The sequence below is a fragment of the Cibotium barometz genome, chromosome 33 (assembly GCF_041138505.1).
Source record: "Cibotium barometz isolate CiBa-2024 chromosome 33, ASM4113850v1, whole genome shotgun sequence".
Classification (NCBI taxonomy): Eukaryota; Viridiplantae; Streptophyta; class Polypodiopsida; order Cyatheales; family Cibotiaceae; genus Cibotium; species Cibotium barometz.
The window spans coordinates 47569077-47584930 of NC_141078.1; positions in this window are offsets into that span (position 1 = coordinate 47569077).

Below are 15854 nucleotides of genomic sequence, written 5' to 3' on the forward strand. Positions count from 1 at the left end.
ATCCACATCATTTGTTTTGGAGCTTCAAGAGCAGATTTTGATTGTGGGTTGGGTAAGGTAGAAACATTACCCTTTTGACACGATAAAGCTCGTGGTGTAGCAGATCCCAAGATGCAATCAGAATCAATTTGCAACTTGTATTGTCTATTCTTCCAATCTAATGAGCAATTGGTAGCACTTAACCACGATCTACCGAGAACAACCTCTACTACTGCCTTGGACTTACGTGCCACATAAAAGGACACTGACATCTGGTGATCCTGAATGGTCATCATAATGACACATTTTCCCTCTATAGGGTTATCTTCTCCAGAGAAGCTTCGTAGGTCCACAGGAATTTGTACAAGTGGTGGTTGACCCAAGGCTTTCCAGGTGTCAAACGAGAGAACATTATAATCTGCACCAGAGTCAATTAAGGCAGAGACAAAGTAGGTAGTCTCATGAAGATGAAGTCCCACTCGAATATTGAATGGTTCGACATATGGCTCATCAGTAGCCAACTGTATGGCAGCTTTGCGACGCTCCTTGGCTTTTGCAACTCTAGCTTTAGCCTCCTCTTGAGCCTGACGTTTAAGTAGGTCAAGTGCTTTTTTCCGTGTTTGTGCAGCATGCATCTGCTGAAGCATGGCTTCAGTTAATGGTTCATTGTATTTCTTGAGACGACTTCCATTAATGAAGTTAGGCATTTGCTCACCTTCTAGTGTCTCTAAACGCACTGCACCACTTGGGGTAAGCTCATTAATCACAAACGGTCCTAAGCCACGTTTTTTGAGCTTTCTCTTATGCTTCTTAAGTGTGTATAAGAGCACCAGGTCTCCTTTTTTGAATCGGCCAGTTGTTACATTTCTATCATACCATTGCTTTTGTCTCCTCTTCTCAGCATACATCCCCATTACCGCCGCCAATAAGCGGGTCTCATCAAGCTTTTTCAATTCGTCAACGCGTTGTGAAAGCTCATGACCAGTCCAATCCAGTTGTTTAGCTACTCGTAGAGTAGGTACAAGAAATTCAATGGGAAGAATTGCGTCTAGCCCAAAAGCAAGTTCAAATGGGGTTGTGCCCACAGATGTTTTATAGGCTGTTCTATATGCCCAGAGAACTGAGTGCAACTTCTGCTCCCAATCAGTCCTATGTCCCTCAACAATCTTTGTGAGTGCTGTGCAGAGAATCTTGTTAGTACTCTCAGCTTGTCCATTAGTCTGGGGATGATAGGGTGCAGAACGCTTGTGAATTACCATAAATTCTTGAAGCAAAAATTCTATGACTTCATTTACAAAGTGTACACCTTGATCACTAACGATCTCAATGGGTAAGCCATAGCGTGTAAACACGTACTCATACAAGAACTTGGCTGTGGTTCTGGCATCATTTTTGACTGTTGCCTTTGCCTCTACCCATTTGGTCAAATAGTCGGTTGCGACTATAATATATTCTGCATGCGTGTTACGAGCTGGAGGTTTAATGGGACCGACAAAATCAATACCCCATTTTGCAAAAGCACGTGTGCTTAACATAGGCCGCAATGGCATGTTATCCTTTGTGATGGGAGGTTTGGTCCTTTGACAATCGTCACAACGTTTCACATATTCTTCGGCATCCATTTGTAAGGTTGGCCACCAAAGCCCAGACCACCTAATCAACTTTGCTGTGGTATTGCCAGAAAAGTGTCCACCTCCAACACCTGCATGTGCATGAGTTAAGATTTTCAGATAGTCAGCTTCACATACACACATGCGTAAGTTGCCATCCTTGCCCCTCTTGTAGAGTTGCCCCTCTATTAGCATATAGTTTGCCGCCTCAATTTTAATAGCCTGCTTTCGATGTTTAGGAATTGTTTGATCCGTATGACCATGCTGAAGATAGTCCACAATATACTTACTCCAACTTGGTGTAGTTGAAATTTGGAACAATGTGACATTATGAATTGGCTTCTGAATTTTACATGAAGCACAGTTACGAACAAATGTTTCAGCATCTGCATGCATGGTAGGCCACCATTGCCCATCTTGAGATATATGTCGCACACAAGTGGTAGCTGATGCATGGATTCCATCGATACCCGCATGTGCCCATTCCAAGATCTCCTCATATTGGTCGGGGTTAGGTATAAGCCTCAACACTCCATCATTACCCTGACGATATAATCTCCCTGAGATTAATGTGAATGGTCGCCATAGGTCCACATTAGGACCTGCTAGTTGTATCCACCCACTTGTCAAAATTTCTAAAATGGATTCAGACCATCTAGGAGCTGTCTCTACAAGGAAAAGTGTTGAATCTAACATATCATCATCCACACCCACAGGAGCTTCGCCAGAGGTGATTCGAGACAAATGATCTGCTCTTAGATGAGTTGTTCCTTTTCGAACTGCAACTTCAAAATCAAACTCAAGAAGGATGATAAACCACCTTACTATCCTTCCAGTTGCACATGGCTTATTCACCAAATATAGCAATGCTTGATGGTCCACAAAAAATATGAATTTGTTTGCCAAAAGGTAATGGCGAAACTTTTTCACTGCATATATCATGGACAATCCTTCTCTTTCTGTTGTGGTGTAATTCCTCTCAGCATTGTTCAACTGTCGACTAGCATATGAGATTGGGAAATCCTTATTGTGTTCTCCCGATTGAGCCAAAATACATCCAATCGCAAAGTTTGAAGCATCAATATGGACATGAAAGATTTGGTTCCAATCTGGTGCCCGTAAAATGGGTGCAATCACTAATGCTTGCTTCAACTTTTCGAAGGATTCCTCACACTCATCAGTCCAATTAAACTTTACAAGAAGAGCATATAACGGTCTGGCTAGGACAGCATACATGTAGATGAATCTACGGTAATAGCCACAATGTCCCATGAAAGTTTGTACCCCTTTAGGGTTGATAGGCCGAGGTAATGAGACAATGACATCAATTTTATCCATATCTGTTGAAATCCCATTGCGAGAAACAATATGGCCCAAAATTTTTCCTTGTCTTACCATGAATTTGCACTTGTCAGGATTCAAGCATATACGATAAAGTTGACACTTTTGAAACACAAGTCTCAGGTGTTCTATATGATCATCACGCTCTTGTGAGTGAACACATAAATCATCCATGAAAATCTCAAGAAATTGCCTAAGGTACTCCTTGAATACATGACTCATTAACCGCTGAAAGGTTGCTGGCGCATTTGTTAGACCAAATGGCATAACACGATAGGCAAAGATGCCATCTTCAGTAGCAAAGGCTGTCTTGTGTTGATCCTTTGGATCAATTGACACTTGGTTGTACCCGGAGAATCCATCCAAGAAACTATATGCCTTTTTCCCTGCAACTCATTCTAGAACATGATCCGTGATTGGAAGTGGGTAATGATCACGCACAGTAGCTGCATTTACCTTCTTGAGGTTGACACATACTCGAAGTTTTCCATTTTTCTTGGGCACCACTACAATAGGGGAGACCCATTCAGTGTGTTCAATTTTATAGATAAATTCTGCCTCTAAGAGCTTGTCTATTTCTTCCTTTATCTTCCGTGCAAAATTTTCATTGTAGGTATAAGGACGTTGCTTGGAGGGTTTTGCATCCTCCCGCAATGGAATTGTATGCTGACATATGCTTGGATCAACTCCTTTGAGGTCTTTATAACTCCAAGCAAAAACATCGCGATACTCCTTTATTGTTTGTATTAATAACTTCTCCTCATCCAAGGATAAGTCTGTGGCAATCCACACATAGCGAGGCTCTTCTCCTGGCTTAGCAATATCAATCTTTTTTGCATCCTCTGGACCATCGTATGAAATCCCTGGCACGCTTGGTTTTTGACGCATGGGCTGTTGAAGAACAATCTTCCGATCTTCAAGAGTGTACTGTGTGAAATTGGGAGGAACATTTAGACCTTGCTTTTGTCCACTTGAGTCTTCACTCATTGAAGACCATGCGGTTTTGAGCTCTCCTTTGCTATCTTGCATCGGATTTTTTTGTTCAATCGTTGTCTTTGCACTTCCCACACTCTTTTTTGAATCGGTTTTAGACTTGAGTTTTGGTTTTTGTTTCTTCGTCTTTTTACGATTTTTGCTAACAATTGTTAGCTTTTCCCTTGCTTGGAATCCATCTGATCGTTTGACTTGGTCTTTGATACTGTCTTGTGCTTGGACATAGTATAGATATCCGTTCTTTCCTGAGAAGTGAGGTGGTGGTCGAGAGTTTTCACTCTTAGACTCCTCCTTTTCTTTTTGGAGTCTCTCACGTTGTTCACGCTCATCTTGTCTACGGGTTCTTTTATGGCTCTTACAGCATTTACGTTTAGGTCGGCTTCTAGGGATCTCTACCTGAACCTCCCTTCCTCTCAAGAGTAGGCGTGCCTTTCCTAACTCTTCCTCAGGGATTGTCACCTCATTATTAAAATCAGAGTCCCAGCCATCTTCCTTATCAGCATCATTAGCAGATTCGAGTGTCAAATCCTCTACTGAGACTTCCTCGACATGCAGAGCTGTTGTGGATGTATTCCTATAGTACAAATCATCTAGAAGGGCACGTGTTTGTACCATTCGTAGAGGAATAATATCATATCCATCTGAGTCACAAAATTGAATTGGCTTTGGTAAAGCACATGTCGATAATGTTGCAAGGACATGACTCCATTCTAATGGATCAATTAAATGCTCAGGGAAGGGTTGTGGAATGTATGCCTCGTCTGATACACTTCGATTACCCTTAAGTCTCTCAGTGTTGAAATCCCTACATGAGGCTCCACACATCCATAGATCTTCTCGCCCATCTGACAATGTAACTCTTGAGCCCTCAGATGAAGCAGAATCAAACTCATCTATTGGAGACCTTGTTACATCACGATTGTTTGAACTTCCTCCTGAATGCTTTGGTTGAGAGGTGCCTTCCTCATGTGGTTTCAGCAGACAGTCTTTTGGGAAGTGTTCTACACAACACCCTAGACAATATCTTTCAATTGGTGGAAACTGTTGTACTGTTGTATTGGATCGAGATGCTTGCCTAGAGCGATGTGGACAATCACGAGCCCAATGGGGTTCTCCGCACTCATAACAGGGGCCCATTGGTTTGGCCTCTACTTTCCTTGGCTGCCATTGACCTGAGGGGCCTGGAGTCCTAGGTTGGTAGTCGCCTAGCAACATTAAAGAGTTTTGTTCCCCTGGTTGAGTCTCCAGTGCTGGGCTTGGGTATACGGGACTTTCAAAAATATTTTCTTTGGATGAATATGATACATATTCTTCCTCCACATAGCCTGGGTTTACCAATTCTCTACACATATTCGAATTGTCGTAGTCGACAACCCTCACAGGAGCAGTCCCTGGAGCAGGAGGTTGAGCACCAAGAACAGGTCGTGCTTGTTCTTGTGTCATCGGTGGCTTACGTTCAAAACTAGTATACTGTTGATACATTTGTGGAGCCACTCCACCCCTCGGCTGCTCACGTTCCTGTCTCATTCTCGCAATGCGAGTACATTCCTGTGTGGTATGAGTAAAGTTCCAAAGCACAGGCTTGGCACCACTTCTTTGTGGGTTGGTTTGTGACTAGAGGAGAAAAGGTATTACAGTCCTCTGTTTTATGGTCACCGCCACATGCTCCACAAAGATGAGGACCTGTAGGAAGTATACTCCTCATTCTCTGCTGCTGTTGTTGTGGCTGCATGGGTGGACGATAGGTTTGTCCTAATCTCCTTAGCACTAGGTTGGCTATCTGGTCAGGATTTACTAGCGCGCTAGACCCTGAACTTTGGTCATCACCCCACTGATTTCTAGGTTTCACCTCAGGGCCAGAACCATCTTGGAACTTGAAGTTATCGGTGAAATCCATAGCATCATGGCAACACTCATTGAAACTTGTATGCTTCTTTGCATAGAGATGTGTATGCAGTGTCGAATTTTTAAGGCCTTTTAAGAAGAGAGAAATTAATCGACTTTGGGCGGGCTTCTCATCTTCTGGGCAACGATTAATGTACTGCTTCATTCTATTTACACAGTCTCGAACACTCTCATTCTCGCCTTGCTTGAAAGAGTAGATGTGTGCTACCGTGTCATGTTGAATTCCCATCAAGGAAAAAGCAGCAATGAATCTCTCTTCCAAAACTCGTAAAGAAGTTTTGTCTGAAGCTTCTAATGCCTGAAACCAAGCAAGGGCTTTTCCTTCAAGGGTGAGTCCAAACCCTTCTATTTGAGTATGCTTATCAGCAACTTGCTCAGCTCGAACTGCTTGCCTAAAAGCTGCTACATGATCGTATGGATCTCCCGACCCTTCATACTTCTTAACCAATTTCTGAAGAGTTGATGGCCTTACTTGTCGTGAATACTCATCATAGGGCCTACGGCCTCTCACTCTCAGTGGAAATTGTTCCTCTCTTTGGAAAGATGGTCCACATGTTTCCAAAATTGGTGTGGGTACCCTATTACCAGCCTCACTAAACCCTTCCAAAGATCTTGTCACCCTCATTTCAGGAGGTGCATTTATGGGAGGCCGAGTTGGCTCCTCTCTCCTCCGATTGTCATAGTGAGAAAGATGTTGGTGTGATGTGACCTGTGGTCGCACATTTGGTGTAGGATGATATCTTGGTGCTAGAGTTGGGCTACTAGCAGTGGTCCACTTAGATGTTGAAGGTCCCTCTCTAGTGAACTCTCGTAGGGGAGGAGCAACAGTTTCTCCAAGAAAGGCTGTCTCTCCTGGTTTGGCTGTATTTGTTGATAACACTTCCATAAATAATGGTTGTCCTTTCCACGTGAGTTCCCGAATCTCTTTCCAATCTAAGGTTCGGTATTCATTGGCCCATTTATCGATTATTCTGTTCATGTGTCCTGCACGTTTCTCAACTACCACCACATGAGCTAGAGGAAGATCTAGCTGTGGCAATTTAGTCGTGGCATAATATCCCTCTAACGAGTCCTTATAGACCTCTTGAAGTGGGTCATCCTGTAAGACCTTTGTCACTGAAATTTGTCGTACAAACTCCCATTGGCATTCAGCCCCCTGATCCAATTTGCTCTTGCCTTTCCTATCCCTTTCCAAATTTAGATCTACAAGAAGTAAATCATCTATGGATGGCTTTGAGGACTGGGCATTGGATGGTCCAGGCATGTCCGGCTCAATGAGCCAGTCATCTCTAGACTCCCTTGCTCTGGAAAGTTCTGATAAGTCTAAGAACTCGGTTTTAGAGAGCTCCCCTAATTTGTCTACCTTTTCTGGATGGTAGGTGACTTCGTAGCGAACACCATCTCCACCCATGTACATGTTACCCTGGTCATTGACTAGAGGTGCTCTATCAAGTTCTGAGAATATGTCGGCTATCTTAACAAGATACCGTTGTTGTGGGTCCCTAAAGATCTCAACTCCTTGAGCATTTGTGTAGACATATTGGAGTCTCACATTGAGTGTTAACCCCATGGTGTCGGCTTCAAATGGATTAAAGGATCTTGTGGGTGTTCTATTTGGGGCTACGGGATGACTATTTGTCGGCACTAGATTGTCCATGGACAATGAACTAGTTGTTCTAGAGGAAAGGGTATCGGATTGGGATTCAGACAGGGTTTCAGCAATATCTGCCAAATTGCCTACCGATTGGGTCCCACTTTCTTGCGTAGGTACTCTAGAAGGTGCCCTAGACTCTACAAGACGTCCCGACCGTAATTGCATAAGGTCAATTTTTTTTTTGGTTTTTTTTTTAAGTGTTTTTGTTTTGTTTTGTTTTTGTTTGTTTTGGTTTTGGTTTTTGTGTTTTGTTTTTTTTGATAAAAATATATATATATATGTATATATATATATATATATTTTTTACCCTACCTAACCACTAAAGGTAACTAAAAATGGGTCTGTGTGGCGTAACTATCTATCCTATTTTTTTTTATTTGTTTTTTTTTTAATTTTTTTATGATTTTATGTTTTTTATGTTTTTATTATTTTTTTTTTTAAATTTACACAAAAGTTATGAATCACACTAAAAAAATACTAATTATGCACAAAGTTACAAAAATTAAAAAAAAATGCAGGTTACACTAATTATGCAAAAAAATAAAAATATAAAGAATTACAGAATATGCAAAAAAGTAGACTCCTAAAAAAAACAAAAAATTTTCTTTTGTCTTCTTTTGTTTTTTCCTCCTTTTTTTTGGTTTTTATTGTTTGTTTGTTTGTTTGTTTTTATTTTTATTTTATTTTTTTTTAAAATAAATTTCGTGCCAAAAAATATGAGTTTACTAATTATGCATCATTTACATACTTCTAAAAAAATAAAAAATAAAAAATGCAAACTTCTTTAATTATGCAAAAATTTAAATGATGAACAATGATTTCAAAATACAAAAATAAAAATTGTTTTTTTCTTCTTCTTCTTCTTTTATTTATTTATTTATTTATTTATTTTTGGTTTTGTTTTATGTTTGTTTTTGTTTTTGTCTTTTTTTCTGCCGTGGCCCGCCACCACTGCTCCTCCACGCCACACGGCCACCTTCACTGCAACAACTGGCGCCTTCGCCTTAGCTCGGCCACCCAACAGCCTTGTGATTATATATATATATATATATATATATATATATATATATATATATATATATATTATTGCCGCCTTCTTTGCTATAAACCGGCCGCCCACAGCCTCTCCATTGTATATATATGTGAATAAATAGATATATATATATATATATATATATATATATTTATCTATTTATATTTTTTTTCTTTACTGCGATTATGGAGATGCCTCCCCACACGATAACAACACAACAAAACATCAAAAGAAAGGTCGCCTCCAACACTTCCTATCTCCCTTCTCTTTCCCTCTCTCCTCTCATCCTTAAGCAGACTTCTTGCTTGGGAGTCTATGGGGCTTGCATAAGCTATGGAAGAGCTTAGCAACGCACCTCTTTTCTTTTTATTTATTTATACCAATTACATGTTAACGAAAAGCATGAAAGAATGAAATGACAAAAAACAATGAAGGTAAGCATAATGAACGGTACTTGAAAAAGCATAAAAGCAATGAAACATAAAAAAAATAATGCGGGAGAAACCTCAACCGCTCAATGGTTAACCTTATCCACTCACACGGGGATCACACACCCAAACTTAACCTAATCACTCAATGGTTTTGCAACCAAAAGAGGAAATAGTGGTGGTTTCCACACACTCTCAACCGGATTTGAGTCTTCTCCCCGGCAGCGGCGCCAATGGAGAGACGGAATAACTCTCTCACTTGTAGCAAGAGTAGTACGATCCACACGTAGCTCAATCCAATGGGATTTGCATCCCTTTCGGAGCTAGGGATTCAACCCATACCGGTGCACAAAAGCTTATCCAATTAATGGAGAGAATGCTAAGAAAACTACTACTATTGACATAGATTCAACACACACTCAAGCTCAATCTTGCCATACTCATTCACTCATCATCCCACTCCTTCATACATCCAAACAAGAAGAAAGCTAAGCTATTGCATACACAAGCTCAAAGCATCCTTCATTCTCAAAATCTTACTCCCTAGCATGCACACAAACCTTGAAGCTAACAACAAAGAAACATGCATACTAGAGAATAGACAAGAGAAGAGAGACAAACATCACTCATTGCATTGAATTAACAAAAGAATAGAGTGAGAAGAGCTTGCACCTCTATGGAAGAAGAGGGAGAGCTAGTCTCAAGAGAGCTCAAACATGAGTTTGCCCAATGTGTCCATGCTCTCAAATGAGCCACCTTTTATACAAAAATTCTAGAACTCTCAAAAGTTCCCATGTGGGATTATTGTGAAGCCCTCTCCCACATTCATCTACAAAGTGGAACTCTTTACAAGAGCCCTAAGTATCTTTTTTGTTGCTTCCTTGTATTGATCTTCATTTGCATGCAACAGTTACTATTAAGATTTAGTCAAATACAAGTTGAAAATTTATCATTTCAACATTAGGTGTAATCTCCAAAAAATCCTTACTTGAAGAGTTCAGTGACACTTGTATTAGACCATCCAAAAATTGACTGTGAATTTAGCATCGTAAGAGATGCACGCAATACAGATATCTTGGCACCATTGTATAGTGGAAGGAGAGCAAGTTTACGCATGGCCTCTTCCTCTGGTTCATAATTTGACCGTTGAGAATGTCTTGGTTGATGATCTTCACGTCCATGCTCCTCGAAGAGAGCTTCTTGTTGCTCGATGAAGGCATCCAACATTTCCTCCATTGGACCTTCTTCCATTTCCTCGGGTGCTGTTAATTGAGCTCCATCTGTCACTCCCTCCTTCGATATTCTCATCCTTTGTTGGGGACGAGAATTCATAGGCGTAATGTTATCAAGATGCGGCTGCACACTTGCTTGGTTGTACGATTGAAACCGTAAATTTTGCAAGCGCTCCATTGGAAATATTCCAGCGTCATGAATATGCTGGTTGCAAATCCTTCGTTTTCGAAAGATTTGGTACTTACATCACATGCATGGACACGCTATTCTCTCTTCAAGATTGAGAGGCTCTATCTAGCAGGATAACATGTATATGTAGCTCATTAAATGCAAATCATTATGCATTACACAAAGCATTATGTAAACCATAAAACAGGGCTTCTTTTCCCCAGCCGTGAGGGAGATTTTAAAAATAACATTTAAAGCGTCAAACGGGCTTCTTTTCCCCAGCCGTTGGAGATTTTAAAAATATTAAAAAAAGCGTCAAACGGGCTTCTTTTCCCTAGCCATTGAGGGAGATTTTAAAAATAACTTATACATTAGCTTATGGATATGTGCTTTAGGCAATTACATTAGAGTATATGCATATAGACATAGCATTCACATGCATGTCTTAGACATTAGATTTCAAGTCGAAAAAGAGACCGAAACGCCTTGGGTAAGCGCGAGGAAGAAAATCTCTCTCTCTCTCTCTCTCTCTCTTCCTCTCTCTCTCTCTCTTTCAAAGTGTATATGTGTGTATAAAGACAAATAAGCACATACATTAATTTCGTATGCACTCACATCTATGCTAATATTAGCATAGATGTGCATAAAACAACAAGCTTGCATACTCAATTTCAATTAAAAATTACAAATTGAGAACAAATTAAAAACAACATGCTTGCATACTCAATTTCTATTAAAAATTACAAATTGAGAACAAAAAGAAGTAATATTAATAAAACAACATAATTGGTAATATGCTTACCTCTCAAATGTGGATTGGATAGTGCGTGTTCGGGTCGAAGCAGATCTGCAAGGTAGGACACACGTGGAAGAAACAAACCTACACACACATTGCATACATTAGTAATAGATTCACATACACAAGCTCTATATATAATGTCTATGCAAGCTCTATGTATAATGTCCATGAAAGCTTTCAAGAAACCTATGCATAGAGATTTTATAAACTTGCAAACTCTATGCATAAAGCCTATGCATAGAGCTTATGCATAGAGATTTTATAAGCTCGCAAGCTCTATGCATACAAGCCTATGCATAGAGCTTATGCATAAAGCTTGCAAGAAGGCTATGCATAGAGATTGCAAGCTTATAGATAGGTTTTATGCATAGATCTTGCAATAATCCTATGTATAAGCTTGCAAGAACCCTAAACTAACCCTAAACCTGGCACCCAAGGGTGCAATATTACGTAGAAAAAAGCATAAACAAGGAAAATCGAAAGAGGGACTACCTCTTTTTTGCGAAGCTGAAGGAGAGGATTGGTGAAAGATTGGTGAAAGACCTGCAAAACAAAATATTAAACAAAGTAATTAGTAAATTAAACGATTTGGCTACCCAACAGCTATATAGTATTAATTGGCAAGAAATCTTATTATTTATTGGCATCTTTAAAAAAGGTACTGAGAACTTACAAGAGGTTGCCAATTACCTCATGAGCATAGTACAAAGTGAGTGGCAATGATTGACATACCTTATGCCCACTCAAGAAACTACACCAACCAACTCTACTCTATTCGTAGTGGATACGACACCCCAACTAGCTGAACCAAGCCAAATCCCATTAGACTTTACAAGTCAAGAGTCAGAGAACACCCAGTCTACAAGACCCTCAAAAAAAGCACTTGAAAAACAAATGCATGTTATAGTGCCAAACTCTGTAATGAATCTAGAACCTCAAGAGGCACACAATGACCAAACAGAGCCGTTAGTGCCCATTACTCAAGAAATTCCAATACAACCTACCTCAGAGGCTCCAAAATACTCGACAAATGTTTCTCCATCTTCTAGAGGATATATGAGCACATGGACAAATGGAGTACTCAAAAGTGTAGATTGGGAATAATACATTGGGACCCAACTACTCAGGGACTTGTCCACGCACCAAATCTATGAAGTCCTTTGGTAAGAAATTGTGTAAGCTATATCTAGAACCAGGAAATGAGTTGAGCATCTTTAATAGGTTACCGATTGCATTGCTCAGGTATTTGAGAATGAGCAACGCTTGCAACCACCCTACCTAAAAATGTGCCCATGCCACAAGCTCAAGAAAATAAGAAAGAAACTAGGGTGCCAGAACTAGTGGAAACATCACCTCAAAGAAATTCATATGATACTTCTATCATGCCACCACCAGGCTTTCTAGCAAAATAACAAGGCAATAAGATGCTCACTACCAATGTGGCTATGGCAGCCAAGGAGAGTGAGTTTCCTAGCTCAAGCTCACAAGCTCTGAAAGATATGCCTAGCTTAACTAAGAACTCCACCATGGACTCACATGAGGATAGATTGCTAGTGCTAGGTGCTCAAATGCTAGTTCAATTGGCTCTTTGGACTCTTTAGTGGACATAACAACAACTTCCCCTAAAGATAGCCCAAAATATCCTCAATCACCTACTTCAAGCTCTAGGGCTATTTAAAAAGAGACCATTGGTACAATAGAGATGAACCCTAAACAGACTTCTCAAAGACCCTTGAGCACAAGGATAGAAGGAATTATAAAATGAAAAGAATGAGAGTATAACAGAGCAACAAACATGCTTATGGATCTTGTCACTGAGAAATGTTGTCCTTTGGATTCGCAAGCACTTAGGCAAGTAGCCATCGAGGACCTTGGAATTAAACCGAGTCTTCATTTAATGATGATGGGACTGGATCACTCCATGGAAGAAATGAGACAAGAGCAAAATATTGTTACTCGTGCCAAGAAATCTCAAGAGCTCTTAAAGACAGAGTCACTTATAGTTTATCAAGCCTCTAAGCAAGGGAAAAATCCATTAGCCAATTCTCAAATTGCATTTTACATGACATACCTAGGGTTTTTCGACAAAGCCATCATCAACTGCTCCACAAAAACAAGAAAATGTCCAAGAACCATCTAACATAGACACGAATAGATCCCCAGATGAAACCCTAGCCAGTGACCCATATGTTCCTCTAGCTAGTGAAACCATGGCCATGACCACATCTTTGGAAAACTACTACAAAGTTGCCACAGCTTGGAACTCTAATCACACGAGTGAGATTATTCCAAAAGCTGCTACATGTGTTGAAGCACTTGTGGTTTTAGCTACAACAGCTCTAGAACCAAAAAGAAAATGCATTGAATTAGCTAGTCCCTATGGAAAAGTTCTATTTAGTGCTTTAATTGATCAAGAAACCATGCACAACTTAATCTCTTTTGCTACTTAGTGCCAACTAGGAAAAGCTGAGCTTGAACCAAGTGAAGCTAGAGTGAGAGGTAGCAAGAAGAAAAATACAAAAGTGCTTGGTACGTTAAAAATTGACACCTATTGTGATAATTAGCACTTTGTTGGTGACTTCCTAGTCTTGCCTAGAGGTAACTTCAAAGGGCCAATCATCCTTGGTTACAATTGGTTGACAAGTTCAAAAGGTAAAAGTGACTCTACAAAAGAGATTGAATATATGGTAGAACATCCTAACAACAAAACTCTGGTCTTTACACAACCTTTAGTGAAGTTGCTAGCTCTCAAGGATGATCATAAGGAGGGATCTTTGCCATCAAATGGATTTGAAGTTGGTTGCTCAAACCCCTAGTATTGACCCAAATATGTATAGCATTAATACTTTGTACAAAGCTTAAACATTCTTTATTTTTTTATAATCACAAAAATACAAAAAAAATAGTAAAAGAAGAGAGCATTAATTAATGACAAGCAGGGATGTACTTTATAGTCTTGGCTAATCAACATGTGCAGAGCTTTCCTTGAGGATTTTTTTCAGATTTATCATGATGCAACATCAAAGTCTTCTACAAATAGCAGATACAAAGTTCACCAAGATCAAGAGCAAAGGATAAGCAATGACTTCACGAGCTTCAAATTAAATAGGTGTATTCGAAATTAGCTCTTCATGCATCTCGCTTTTGCAAGTCTATACTTCAATTGTTTCTTGAAGAGCATAATTGCATTGCACTTGACTGGTTTGCCTTTCTCTTAATAGCCTCCAAGATGAATATTAATGCTAGCATCTTTTCTTTTAAATCATCCTAGTCTTATGAGATTTAACCTTCTTGAAACTCAGGTTGAGATTTGCCTTACATATATGTCAAGAGGCTTCTAAAGATACACTCTTCCACTTTCTATAAAACACTTTATGATCCTCTTGAAACTTAAGTTAATACATCCTTTTATATGATCCACCATGCTCATTTCCCAATGAAACCCACATGATCTTTCTTTGCCAACCAGCTTATTCCTAGGGCCACCATTATAGACAATTTTTGAGTGCAAGCCAATTAGCACTAAGCCTTATCAGCCATGAAGCCTCTAAATTTTGGTATTGGATAATCATTCTTTAACATATGTGCATTTAGCATTCTCCAAAATTCCAACTGTGCCTCTTTATGTTCACATTTAAACTCACATATTGCAATTGTATAAAAGGATTATACACGTGGGCTCCCAGTGTTGACCACCCTTTCACATGAACGCTCATGATGAAGGGTAACCCTAATTCCCTTATGTTTGATGAGTTAGTTTCAATGGTCTTACAAGAAGAGCAATGCTGATAAAATCAAACTAGTATGTATGTGGGACATTAGGTAGTTGCTTGCTATGTCAAAAAGGCAAAGGCAAAGCCTTCTCTTAGGATAGCTACTACTACAAGCCAAAGCCAGAATCAACCCAGTCTTCTAGTAAGGATACGGCATGCAAAGGGGGGTGATAAGTCTAAGAAGAAAGGCAAATGTAATTATTGTCAAAAGCCGGGCCATTATATAAATGAATGTATAAAAATGAAGGAGAAGGAGAAGGGGAAGAAGCAAGATTCATGTATAGCTATGGCTGATGCATCATCACTAAGTGGTGAAAAGAAGGAGTTAGCAAACTATGCACAAGGTGATCAAGCATTCATTGTGCACTACAGTTATGACCCTTCTTTCTACAATGCATGCATATCAGTGATAGATCAAAATGTATGGTATTTCGATAGTGTAGCAGTGCTAGCAAGCACATTATTGCTCAGCGTTGTTTGTTTTGCTTCCTTGAGTTTACTCCTCAAGGACACATAGTCCGCATGTATAAACAACTCCTTATACCCAGTAAAAGGAGATGGTAAGGTTGTGCTCACTGTTGCAAATGGCAGGACAATAACTCCCTCAAAAAGTCTTGTTTATGCCAGGCATTCAAAAGATCTTCTCTGCCATTGCTAGGACAGATCTAGTGGTCAGATTTGTTGATGAAATACAATTTATGATTGGAGTGATGGAGACATCACTATGGTATCCAATACTCTAAGCCATGTGCTTTATAGGTTAGACAAATATGAGAGATTGGCACATACTGCCACACGTGCTATGCGTGACATGGAGCTATGGCATGCCTGCTTTGGTCACCTAAACTTTAGTAGTTTGTTGCACCCTAAAAAAAGGCAAGAGATGGTGTCAAAGTTGCCAAATATTGGCCCCTATCAAACATGTATGTGAGGAGTGC